The sequence below is a fragment of the Eschrichtius robustus genome, chromosome 7 (assembly GCF_028021215.1).
Source record: "Eschrichtius robustus isolate mEscRob2 chromosome 7, mEscRob2.pri, whole genome shotgun sequence".
Lineage (NCBI taxonomy): Eukaryota > Metazoa > Chordata > Mammalia > Artiodactyla > Eschrichtiidae > Eschrichtius > Eschrichtius robustus.
The window spans coordinates 101834902-101849262 of record NC_090830.1 but is presented as its reverse complement, the minus strand read 5'-3'; positions in this window follow the sequence as shown (position 1 = coordinate 101849262).

The following is a 14361-nucleotide window of genomic DNA, read 5'->3' as shown; positions in this document are numbered from 1 at the left end:
GGAGAGGGAGGGGGAGGGGGGAGGGGGAAGAAACAATGGAAAAGCAGTCAAAAAACAATGGAAAAACAGTCAAGAAACAATAGTGCAGTGAAAAAGCAGAGTCCTAGCTCCTCCTCAAGGGATGTGTATGACCATCGGATACTAACCTCCGAGTTCTTCTACAGGAACGAAGGCTCCCACCCAGATGAAGGATGGTAACTTCAGGCTGAGCCCAAGCACGTGGATCGCAGACTGGTTGGAACCAGAAGGCTGATGACTGAGATTCCTGGACCTGTTACCTCACCACCAACCAATCAGAAGAAAATCACACACCCTGAAGCTCTCACCTCAAATCAGCCTATAAAAACTCTTCCCTGAAACCCCTCGGGGATTTTAGGTCTTCTGAACATGAGCCACCACTTTTCCTTGCTTGCCTTCAAAATACACATTTCTTTGCTCCAAACTCCGATGTTTCAGTTTGGTTGGCCTCACTGTGCATCAGGCACATGAACTTGGGTTCAACAACAGAAATACCTGTATCCCCTATAGCTTTATGAACTTATTATACTTTTCTAGTCTGGTGGGTAAAAAATGGTATTTCAGTGTAGTTTTAATATACTATTCTTTTATTATGAGTGAGGTTATGTATTCTTTCATAGGCTTGAAAGTTATTTGTATCTTTATTCCCATAAACTGCTTGTATTCTTTATCCATATTCTCTTGTGTTGTTGTTCTCTTTCTTAAAAATTTCTGGGGATTATGTATTTTAGAGTGATTAGTCTTTCGCTGGGTGAATTGTTAATAGTTTTCCCAGCTTGTTAATTTATTTTTTGATTTGTTTATGGTGAGTTTTACCCAAGTAAAGTCATTAATTTTTTTTTTTAAAGAATTGAACTTAGTTTTTTAATGGTTTTTTGATTTTGAGTCAGATAATAAAGGCCTTCTCCACTACTCTAAGGTTATAAAGAATTCTTGTTTCTTGAGGCCATTTGTGGTTTAATATTTTATACATATATACATATAATATACACTGACATTTTGTGAGAGATGAAGCCAATTATAGTTTTTTCCCAATAGCAATGCAGTTATCTGGACTCCACTTATTGAATTCATTATTTCTTTTATTTGCCTGTCAGCCTATTTAGTACCTGTTAGCTATTGTAGCTTCATAATATGTTTTATTACCTGGTAGGTCTAGTCACCTCTCATTGCTACTTTTTTTTTTTTTTTTTTTCCCAAAGAAGTTTTAAACAGTCTTGTTTGTTTATCTTTCTTTATAAACTTTCAAATGATTTGTTCTGGGTCCCTTCAGTCTCCCCCAAATGCTGTTGGTTTTATTTACTGCTACTACAATAAATTTATAAATTAGCTTAATTAGAACATATATCTTTATTATGTTGAATCTTTCTATTAAGAACATGGTGTAGGGCGACAAAATTTGCCACCCCAAAATGTCTCTTTGCCATGTGGATTATTTGAGCTGAAAACAATCAAGGCCCAAAAGACTCAGGAAGAAACTTCAATCTTCTAGTTCACTCTATGTCCTACCGTCTCTGCAGGCCCAGCAAACATTTGTTTACCAAACTTTTGCTCTTCCCTCTCCATGTGAATTACCTTCCTCCTCTGTGATGTCCCAAACCACTGCCCCCAAGGTCCCCTTTTGTCTTTAGCTGAAGATGGTATTTCAGGTGAGGGTTTCAGCCATTTTCGTGAGTTACTCCATTTTTCTGGGTCTCTCCCATGTATACATGTTATTACACTTTTGTTTGATTTTCTCCTGTTAATCTGTCTCTCATCAGTTTAATTCTTAGACCAGCCAGAAGAACCTAGAAGGGTAGAGGAATGTTTCTTCCTGCCCAACAATGATATGTCTTTCCAGTGTTTTACATCTCTCTTTACATAGAATTGATGAAATAAAAATTCACATTTTAAGGCAAGACAAGAAACATTTAAACATAAAGCTTTTTTCTCTGCCTTTTGGCCTCTTCCTTCCCCTCTAGTGTGCATCGTGCATCTGCATTATGTGTTAACCAGACCTCCCCAATGGCAGAAATACCTGCTCAACCATAAAGGTCAATTTTTCTTCTTCTGGCGCTGACCATGTAACTCCTTAGAAGACAACTTTCCTTTCTCAATCTTGTAAGGGGCAGGATGACCCAGTCCTCATCTAAATAAAGTTCACCAAAGATGTATGTGCAGATATCTTCAGTGAACTTTATGTACAATGCCAGTACATCATTCCCCTTAAAGATAGCAATTGGTGCAGAACAGATGGGTCAGACTACCTGGGAGGAAACTGTGCAGCACCTAATGGAAGTTCTTAGCTTAAATACTTACTTGTGACCTTATAAATGTACTCTGCCTATTTTATAAGATTATTGTTTCTTGCATTACCAAGTGTGTGACTGAGCCTCAGATAAAATCAGTGATGACTTGACACAATTGATCAAAAATATAGTTCTATAAGATTAATGATTATAATAGTGTAACTCTAAATATGGGAAGAAGCAACAAGAGGGAACCATTTCCTGGACCATAACAGACTAGTAAGACAGGTGGTCCAGAGGCATTTGGTTGCTGTTAACAGGGTCTAGACCAGAGTGCACAGTGAGTGGCCTATCAACGAAATCCTCACCTGACCTGGGAATGAGCATTCCTAGCTCCGTGGGACAAATTGGTTACAAAATGCCTCTCAAACTTTGGTTGAAATTAAGACAGAAAGAGAAGGGATCGTAGAATAAAGAATGTTTGCCACTGTCCAGTTCTATAAGATGATTCATTAGCCACTGCAGTTGCTGACCTACAATATGCCCTAACAGGAATTCAGGGCAAAGATCAGGATGAGGTACTTTGTTCTCCGGGAAAACTGACAGAACTGTTACTTAATTAGATATTTCTAGAAGAAGATTTTGTAAACCCAGTTTCTTGCATCTTCCCATGCTCAGAAAAGCACTAAAACCATTAACCAAGATATCTGTTCCTTGAGAATAGCAGTAACTTTCTACCGAAATGTGTGCTTGACTGCATGCACCCCTTCACTAAAATCACGTATTTACTGGCCTGCCTTTTACCTCTTCAGAACAGTTCTCAGAGCTCTCTGAGAGACTGTCTCCTGGGTTATAATCCTCAGGTTGGCTCAAATCAAATTTTTCATTTCTTTCTTAGATTGGCTACTGATGAATTATTTTGTTGACAGGATCATACACAATTTTTGTAATCTTATTCCTATTTTACCGTTTCTTTTGCTACTGTTAATGTTTTTTCCGCCTCTCTTTATATCTTTCTATGAGTCTTGTTTGTATTGGTGAAATATACTGATTTTTAAACAAATGCATACCCATCATTGTACCAAATTCTTATTTCTTATTCTTTTAGTTTTTTAATTTTTATTTATTTACTTATTTATGGCTGCGTTGGGTCTTCGTTGCTGTGCGCAGGCTTTCTCTGGTTGTGGCGAGTGGAAGCTATTTTTCATTGCAGTGCGCAGGCTTCTCATTGCGGTGGCTTCTCTTGTTGCAAAGCACGGGCTCTAGGGCGTGCAGGCTTCAGTAGTTGTGGCACGCAAGCTCAGTAGTTGTGGCTTGCAGGCTCTAGGGCGCAGGCTCAATAGTTGTGGCGCACGGGCTTAGTTGCTCCGTGGCATGTGGGATCTTCTGGGACCAGGGCTCGAACCTGTGTCCCCTGTATTGGCAGGCAGATTCTTAACCACTGCGCCACCAGGGAAGTCCCTTATTTCTTATTCTTAAGCATGCATTTGCTTTTCAATTTATTCTCTTATGTTTTTTTAATATTTACAATGATATTATCTGCAAGTGACTATAGTTTTACCTCCTGCTTTCTAAATTGTCTGTAATTTTTCCTTGTATCATAGGTTTACTGGTACCTCCAGTAAAATATTGAATAATAGTGGTGAAGGAAGACATTCTTGTCCACTTGCTGACTCTTGTAGGAACTTCTCCAGTGTTTTCCTTACAATAAGCATGATACTAGTTGGCCTGAGATAGATTTTCTTTTATCATATTGAGGAATGATTCATCTTTTCCCATTATTATTATTTTTGATAAAGAAAAGTTATTGAATTTGTCAAATGCCCTTTAGTGTCTACAGAGATGATATGACCCATTAATGCGATCTCAGAGTCTGATAAATTAAATTAATAGATTTCATCATCAAACTATTCTTACATAGCTGGAATAAAAACTATTTGGTACTCTTGGTATTATTCTTGCAGTATGCTGCTGGATTTGCTTTGCCAATATTTTTTTTTTTAGAATTTTCCCCCAATGTTCATTACTGAGTTTGAATATTGTGGTGTGGATGTATGTCAGAATGGGGGAGCGGGGAGCAAGAGGAAAGAGAAAGAGACGGGAGGGAGAAAAGCAGAAGAAGGAGGAGACAGAGGAGGAGGTCAGTCAGGCGGTGTTTATCAAGTTTTTGTATTGAGGTTACATTCATTTCATAAAAAGAATATGAGAGCTTTCCTTCTCTCTCTGTGCTCTGAGACAAGTAACATTGAAATACCCTGCTCTTTAAAATCATTGTACCCTGTGAAATGTCTGATCCTGGTGTATTTTGGGATGGAAGGTAGAGCAGTTCCTCTCTGCTTGCTGTATGCATACCTATCAATTTCCTAAATTATATTTTAAATTATATTTAAATTAATATTTTCCTAGAAAAATACTCATTTCCGCCATGTTTGCAAATTTATTTGTATTAAGTTCAGCAAAAATTTTTTTTCTATGATTGTCTTATTGTTTCCATACTTATTCTTTCTTATTTTGTATATCAAACATCCCTTCTTATTTGGAAGGAAAGTTTGAATGGGTATAAAAATTTTGGTTCCCATTTTCTTAAACGTCTTGCCATCTTGCTCTACCCTCTTCTGGAGTTGAATGTTGCTATGGACAAATTTAAGGCCAAACTGATTTTTTTCTCTCTTAGGAACTTGATCTTCTTGGCTGGGATGTCTGAAGGAATGTTTATCTTTCAAGTACAATGACGTTATTAGGATATGTCTTCCCATCCAAATAAATTCTGAGTCATTTTCCAGGGCATATGGTATTCTTTCAATATGAAGATTTGGAACTTCTTTTATTTCAGGAATTTTTTAAAAAATTATAATTTTTATAATATATCTTTGTTTGTAAATATTTTTTCTGTTCCATTGTTCCTGTCTTCTTTGGATTTCCTTTTCCTATTTCTATATCTATTTATCCCTCAAATCTTGTTGAAAACAAGGGATATAGCTTCTGCCTTTCAAAGTGAACTCTTCTCTTTTAGAAAATTTATTTGCTGGCACATTCTAAGATCTGCCACTGCTCAGCCTTCCTACAATTCTTTATGTTTCCTTTTGTGTGACTTCTTCCCAATCTCATCTATATTTCAAGACCCTACACATATGAAGTGTTTTAAAATCTCTTAGTTCTACTGAAAAGATACTTTTGTTGTTATTATTCTTGTTGCCCTTTCTCCTCCTCCTTCTCCTCCTCCTCTTTTCTCTGCGTGATTTCAGGAGTAGAAGAAAATGCTGCCTTAACAATTCATTTTCATGTGGCAAAATTATATTAATTAAAAAAACTATATACATACAATAATCTTCAACACTGTCAAATATGGTTTTACTTTTCCATTTTGATCTTCTAGGGACATTTGTTGATAAGGATATGTCTCATATTGTGGTCTCTAACTTCACAAATTTCTCTTTTCTCTGCCTTCCTCCTTCTCCTCTTTCTTCTTCTTCCTCCTCCTCCTCCTTCTTCTTCTTCTAAATCTTGTGTTCTGTTCACACCCTTCAGCCACATAGCCACTGGGATCTTGACTTTGGCGTAAGACAAAACTGGGTTCAAGGGCAAGTGCTTGCAGCCCTGGCCCCTTACTGTCTCTGATCTTCTTAGCCCCTTTCTCCTCTCTCCATCATCAAAGGCACCACAGTAGACATGCTACGTGGTTACCACTGTTGTTTGGTCCGCCAACAGTCATTCCCATTCCTTTTGGTTCCATGCGTACCTCTTACTATGAGGTTAAAAAAATTCTAGATGCTCACCTCTCTCTCTCTTTCTCTCTCAGCTGCTGCAAGTTGTTTTTCTAATAAGCTGATCATGCCAGAGATGGGAACTCTCTGACCTTTCCAGTAGTTGTTTCAACTTACATCAAAATTTTAAGAAAATACACAACCCATGTATGATTTCAATTTGCCTTACTCTTTTGATCCTTGTTTTTTATTGGCAAATAATGGGTGTTATTCCTCTTCTTTTTGTGCAGTAATTACTCGAGAAACTCTGTTCTAGTCAGTGGTAAGTTCAAGGAGAGAAGGATATGAGCCCTAGGATTTAAAAAATCACAGTTAATCCATTTCCTTTGGAATCACCCACCAGCAACCCTTCAGTAACTCATCAATAACCATGAGGGCTTTGTTTTCAAACCCTCAAAGAGAAAGGGTGGGGAGAGGCGGGGTTTTAAAACACCAGAACTGGGTGCCTGCAGTGGGTATGGTGGATTCCTGAAGCCGTTTAGTTCCATCCGTTTTCTTCACCTTCTCACCACAGATGGGCTTGTGCTCTGCTGTGATTTTATTTCCGAAGGCTCCTGCATCCATACTCTTGCCATTGTTGCAGATTTCTGCAGAGAGGAATCCCACAGGCAATGATTGTCCTAAGATAATGGAGGGGGAAAGGCAAGAGCAGAACTTATTCTGCTTTTCTCCAACTGATCTTTTCACTGTGCCAGCCACCCTCCACCGAGGCTGTAGCCATTACTCACTGCATTGGCCAAAACACACACACACACACACACACACACACACGCACACACACCAGTTCAAAATAGTCTTCCATCTCCCAAGGGGTTTCTTCTCTCCTGCTCTGCTCCTCCCCCTTTCTTCACCTCCTCTGCCCCCCTTTCTTCCTCCTCTACTCCCCTCCCCTCTCTTCCTCCTTTTTCTTCATCTCCTCTTCCTTTTTAGCCTCCTTCTTTCTTCTCTTTAATTCCTAAAGTCTATATATTCTTCTGTAGAAGAATATATAGTTTCTTTGGGTCTGACTTTGCTGAAGGAGCCAGCATCCTGTGAAAATTCACCATCTTTGCTGGCATCCTGCCGATTATGGTGACAGCAATAATTAGGCTGACTGTTTTGAGTGTTGTTTACTTTAGTGAATATCACGCAATCAATCCTTTGAAGATCAGTAAAGTTTTGAGCAGTGTCTCTGCAAACAGTAAAAACATAACTTTTGTTCTGTTTCTTTTTTCTGGCTAACTTCACTTGTTACATTTTACTGAAAAAGTCCCTGAGGTATACTTGACTTTGTTTGGAACTATTGCTGAAAAATGTAAAACAATAATTTGACCAAAGACTTCAGTTAAGTCACACAGAAAGCTCTGGCTACTTAAGAGGTTGTGATAGTTAATTTTATAAGCCAACTTGGTTAGGCTATGGTGCCCAGTTGTTTGGTCGAGCTATTGCTGTCAAGGTGTTTCGCAGATGTGATTACTACCATCAGCTGACTTCAGGTAAAAGAGATTTCCCTCCATAATGTGGGTGGGCCTCGTCCAATCAGCTGAAGGTCTCAAGAGCAAAAACAGATTTCTCAGAGAAGGAATTCTGCCTCACGACTGTAACATAGAAATCTTGCCTGAGTTTCCAGACAGCCAGCTTGCCTTACAGATTTAAAACTTGGCAGTGTCTACAATCACATGAACCATTTCCTTAAAACAAAGCTCTCTCTATAAATACATACATATAGGTAGCTCCTGCTTTTCAAAAGTTTGCTTTATGCCACTTTGCTCTTGTGGAAGACCTACATTAGAACCTGTAGGTTCAAACGAAATCCAAAAATTTTTGCTTTTCAGAAAAAAGGCAAAAAATAAAAATAGTGTTCAGCGTTTGTTTTCCAGTTATTTTGGAGAGGCAGTGCACGAGCAGGGCAGTGGGAGTGGTGCCACCAAGCTCCTTTCCCAGGAACTACACTCAGCATCTTGGCATACAGCCGCCATAGCTTTGAGCTCTGTCTGTGAACATCTGTGCTTTATCTCGATTTATTTTGTGCATCTGTTAACAAGATGTGTCCTAAGGTAATTGCTTCTTCACTGTCTGCCATTTTGACTCACGAAAGGTTTCATAGGAATGCTCTACTTTCAGAGAGCAGGGGAAACCTGTATCCTATTGGTTCTGTTTCTCTGGAGAACCCTGACTGATGCAGAGGTCATATCACATCTTTTCTTGAAAGTGAAAAAGGCTTTTAAATCAAAGTTGATTAGATAAATTTCTCAGGTGTCAGTTTACCGGGGGTAAGTAGAAGCAGGTGGTAACTGCTGCTTGATTAGACCTGCCCCATTAGACAGAGGCACGATAGAATAGCTTCCTTTGGAGCAGAACTCAAAACCAAATTTACCCGAGGTAAATGGACACTTAGATGAGAAATAATGAGGTAATCAAATGCTTTTTCCCAGAAATACACACACACACACACACACACACACACACATATATATATATTGTTTTTTTGTTTTTTTTGTTTTTTGTTTTTTTTGCCAAAGTGCACATCTCTTGAACCAGAGCCAGCAGCCCTTTAGGCCCTGCACGTCTTTTGTATACATTAATTCTTACATTCATTCATTCATGCTTGAAATATTTACTGAATAGGGCAGGGACTCTCTGTCCTGTTCACCACTGTGTCGCCAGCATGTAACACAGTGCCTGGGATGTGGCAAACATTCATGGAGGTTTGTTGACTGAATGATAGACATCTTTTTTTTTTTAACATATTTACTGGAGTATAATTGCTTTACATTGTTTTGTTAGTTTCTGCTGTATAACAGAGTGAATCAGCTATACATATACATACATCCCCATATCCCCTCCCTCTTGCGTCTCCCTCCCATCCTCCCTATCCCACCCCTCTAGGTGGTCACAAAGCACCGAGCTGGTCTCCCTGTGCTATGTGGCTGCTTCCCACTAGCTATCTATTTTACGTTTGGTAGTGTATATGTGTCCATGCCACTCTCTCACTTCGTCCCAGCTTACCCTTCCCCCTCCCCATGTCTTCAAGTCCATTCTCTACGTCTGCGTCTTTATTCCTGTCTTGCCCCTAGGTTACGTGTCAACTGAATGAATAATTAAGCTGGAATATCTGTAGAGGGTTTTCAGCTTCTTTGCTCCAAGTCGCCTTCTGTTAAGTATTCAGGATGACCTGCCTTGTTCCTTGCTCTCGCACTAGAAACCCTTCAAGTCGAAGGCCCTGGGGTCCCATCTGCTGCCTAATCCTGACTGCAGGTTTGGGTCCAGGTTTGAAAGGCGGTGCTTAAGAAGGTTTAATTCAGCAGCTTGCTTCTGTGCATGCCCTGCCCTTGGACTTCTGTGCCTGTAAGGGGGCATTTGAAGTCCACTTGGTTAGGGCATGCTTCCTCTCTTTACCACGGATGATTAAGGCCATGGTAGATCCCTCCACTCCGCAAAAGCAGGGGTGGTGCAGTATAATGTCCTGAAGCTTTGGGCTCCCTTGGATGTGGGTTCGAATTGAAGTCCTGCCTTGAGCCCTGGTTTCCTCATCTGAAGAAACGCATGTGATAAGACCCCTCTTGCAGAGTTGTTGTTCTAAGTGTGCTTTAACACTAAAAAGCACATAGAGGACACTCAGTACATGTTGATGCCTTCCTCATTCTGGGATCTAGGTCTATCTTGCTTTTCCTCGGGCTTACAGTGAATGCCATGACTTGGCAAGCCAGTGTACGTCTGCAGGGAAACATTTTCTCACTATCCAAGAAAATGTTGAAACTGGATATTATATTCCAAACATGAAACAAGAGATGTTGTTTCAACAATTTATTCACAAACACTTACTGAGTGTTAAATTTGTACCAGACACTTCAGGGCACTAGGGATTCAATGATGAACAGGAAGAAAATTTCATGCTTGCATGGAGCTTATGTAATAAAAGGAAAATTAAAATGTGTCATTAAAATATGATAGAGAGGGCTGATGGCTGGTTTAAATTTGGTGGTCAAGAAAGTTTCTCTGAAAAAGCTTCATTTAACCTGAAATCCTAGTAACAAGAAGGAGGCAGTCATGTGATGATTAGAAGGCAGAGGGTTCTAGGCAGAAGGAATCACTCCTTCAACATCCTGAGATATGCTGGTGTGGTTAAAGAACAGAACGAAGGCCATTGTGAGTCAGGTGTAGTAACTGAAGGAAGAGCCTTAATGTACTCATGTGAAATGTGAATGTTCAAAAGGGGTGATTTTGTTTGCAATATCTCTCAAGTTTATTGGACCAGAAAACCCTTTTTGCATAGGGTATCTATTAACATTTCTTGGCAAATAATGTTCCTACACCAGTTTCTGATTTACTCCTGCTTCTAGATTTCCCTGCCCTTGATCCAGTTACAATTCCGACTGAACATTATTTGGAGAGAAGTCATGCGATGCCAGGCGTTGAACAGATTTCTTGTCTCTCCCTGTGGCGGGTGCTAGTCCCAGTTTTCCTAGCTGAGTGTTCTGAGGCTCTGGTCCGGTCCAATCAGAAGTCATTACAGGCTCCTTCCACAAGTGCACTGAGAAGGCATCTTTTCTTCAGTAACAGCAGCCTCTAAGGCTTTCTTTCCAAGTATAGAGTGCTGTTCATGTTTGACTCCTGTGATTCATTTGAGGGATGCGTGGGGACAGTTGAAAGAGTTGAGTTGAAAGAGTTTTGCTTGAGTCTCTGGCCATGGTAATCTACCTCCCTCCTTATCTCAACCCGATGCAACTGGCCAGACTCATTCTCACAGTAATTATCCTAACAGAGAAGAAGATTTACTGTTATTCTTGTGTAAGTAAAATGGCTACTTAAGTTTAAGTACAAGGTATTTGCAGATGAAGAAATATGTCCTCCACAAAAGCTATAATGCCACAGTTAATAATGTTGTACCTGGGCCTTAAGCCAGGACTTTCAATTCCAAAGTTTATTTCCCTTTACACGATACTCTGCTACTTTCCTAAAACTTAAGAGTTCTGTTACCAGTCAAACTCATGGTCTATCCCTAGTTTGCAAACTCTTTTTTTATGCCTCCACATTCTTTATATGTGCAATACATCCACAAGCAGTAACTTCTAGTTATTTTTATTTTACTATTTTCATTACACAAAATAAAGGATGAAGGCCTGCTTTCATGCCGATTTTATTTGTGAAAATAAATGTTTATTTCGAGTATGAAAAATAATGTTTAAACATTATCCACAAATTCTCTTCAGTTTAACAAGTATAAAGCAAGACTTTGACAAAAATTCTGATACACTCACCAGGAAAGCATGCCGTCATCTTTTATTTTGTGTAAAATGTGAGTAAGCCCCTATTGACAATCCCTGGTGTATCCAGTCCAATATTCCATTTCCCTGCATTAAGAGATGTGGCATGTGGGATCTTAGTTCCCCAACCAGGGATCGAACCCGCACCCCCTGCAGTGGAAGCACAGAGTCTTAACCTCTGGACCGCCAGGGAAGTCCCAAGAGATGTTTAAAGAGAACATACACTGTGTTTCTTGAAATCAACCACCAAAGGAAGCTGTTGTTTGTCCCTCATCCCCCATCCCACCCCACTGCAGGAGCTTCTTGTCGACTCATCAACTGGGATCAGGGCTAATATATTTATCTCCTCCAATCTCTTCTCGAAGTTTTCTTGTGCCATGGCTTAGGGCTACAAAATATCATACACTTACCACCTGCCATATAAAAGAGCTCTCTGTGAAGTAGGAGAGTGCAATCTGGCTTCTTATGACTGGCCTCTGATGGGTTGTCAGTGCCCTGGGAATTTTAACCATACTTAACGTTTTTGGGGGTCTGAAAGATGTTTGGTCTATCAAGGTTGTTTGGGGAGGCAACTGGCTGCCTATGAAGAAATCCTACAGGATAAAATTGAATTGCAGGCTCCATGAGAACAGGATCTTTGTCTTGTTCATCACTGTTCTCAGAACCTGGCATGATGCTGGAAATACAAGGCTCAATATTTGCCAAGTCAAAGTGAGTCACCATCGCATGGCACCCAATATGCAGCCCAGACTCTGGTCTTAAACTGTACACCCAGACTCTTAGCTTTACTGACAACCCCCATGGATTAAGTAGCCAACTTTTTATTTAACAAGCGGGGGACATCCCTTGCCCAGGATGCAGTTTCCAGTATTTTGGTATCTAGGGAGCTGACCTAGGGGCCAGGTGGTTGCTTGTTTAATTCTGAGCCCCCTTAGTTACATTGACCCTAATGAGCCTCCTTGCCTCACCTGTGCTTCTCCAAACTGCACTTCTCTAAATTATCCAGCCCATTAGTTGTTACATTCTTGCTTTACTTGAACTGTTATCCTTCCTTCATCAAGATAGCCATTCCCACCGAAGTAGTTATTTTTAGGGACTTAGAATATTTTTTTCCTCTTCATCTTAAAAGTGAAGTTCATCCTCAAAGGGTAACTTAATTTCCCTTATTTCCTAGTCCTTGGGGAGAATGGAATTTTTGCATTCATCTATCTCTAAAATCACCCTGAAGAAACTACCAATGTTCTTCATTTTTGGCATTAAGCAGAGACCTTTACTTACATGGTTTGTTTCTTGGCCCTATCATAGCAATGCTAATTGCTTCCTCATTATTATAATCGTTCTCAGATTTTGTTTTTCAAGATTTCAAGTCTTGATTCGTAGTGTCTTTCATGCTTATAAGAAAGCCTTTCTCAGGAATATGAGATTCACGTAGGAGGATAGGACATGTTGCTCTATCCTCTGAGTCATGTTGGCCATGTTGTGTTAGAACAGCCTAAGGACATTTGGGGAAAATGAAAGAGACTATTTCATCTATCTGAGTCATTCAAGCACAGACTTTTTTCCCATAAATTTAAACTCAAGCTAAGGTGCCAAAGTTCATAGAGTTTCGCTTGCCTAAGGGTTCATGTTACATACAAGATAGTGTAAACCATATCAAAAATACAATTTTCAACTTAAATTCAGCAAACATGAATGTCAAGCTTTTTCTGTATGTAAACGAAGGACCAGAAAATGACCTTAGAAGTATATTCTCCTTAGGTGCAGAATAGAGTGATAGGTTAGTCTCTTCCATTGAAGTATGATGTTTGTCTTTACATACTTGAGTTGTTGGAACCAAGTGTGGGAGCTTACAATTACTCTTTTATATTATATCCCTTAAATTTGACCTTTTCCTCCAGTAGACCAGGATCTTTTTGGATTCTACTCAACTTGGCTTTTTGTCTCCTGTACATTTTGATAGGCAGGTTCTCTCTGACTGCATATTAGTCACTGGAGAAGAAGTGTAAAACAGGATAGCAAGGAGGACAGGTCCCAGTAATAGGACAAGTGTCAGTGTTAGGGCCCCTCAATTCTCCTACATCTCTACAGCAACTGTTCCCTCCCAGCTCGTTCTTCTTGAATCCCAACTGTCTGAAGAAAAAATTAAGAAAAATAAACCTTCTGTGCAACCAAGAGGGAGAAAGCGAACAGATATTTGTTGAGTGACTGCTACATACTAGGAGCCTACTGGTCTGGAAGCTTTATGCTAATTGATGTTATCTAATATCATCTTCGTTACAGCCTAAAGAAAAATGTGTCATTATGGCTACTTTATAGGCAGGGAAACTGAGGCTACAGGAAATGCAATAATTTGCTAAAGCCCACTTGGCAAGTAAGTGAGGGAGCTAGGATTCCAACCTAGGTCACCAGGTGCCATATTGGTCCTCTAGCTCCTTTAGTTTCCTCCCTTCAAACCTCATTGTCCCTCAAACTCTTCTGAGGGTGTGATCTGCTCAATTTCAAATTCGACATTGAGTTTTTAGAATTTACCTTGTCCATCCTCCATTCTTGTAGCACTTCTTCCATTCTCCATAATTTCGCAATAGTGTATAAACACCAGTTCAATAATTACATCTATACTTTCTCTTAGCATCCTGGGACCCATTTCAACTCCACTAGAAAACTTGGCTCATTTTGAATATTTATGTGCTTTCTAAAGGCCTTAAACCTCTCTTTAGCCATTTTTCTTCTATTTTCCTTGCCTAAAAATCCTTCTCCTTGAAAGAGATAAGTAAAATCAGTGTCAATAGTTCCATGGTCACTTTATAATCTTTTCCCATTTACCATCTGTCTCCAGCTGAGAGGCTTACACCTTTTTTAAAAAAAAGTGAATCTTTTTTAAAAGAAGTGTATCTTCTTGTTCTAAATACAACTTTAAAGGTTCATTTGAGGACAGAAACTTTCTGGAATATATTTTGGCACTTCAAGTGTGGTATACCCTTTGATCAAACAATATCACTTCAAATGTTGGTCAATGAGATAATCACACATGTGACAAGTTTTCACTTCAAGGATGTTCATTGCAGCGTTACGTATAATATTAAAAAATTAGAAACAAGTCAAAAG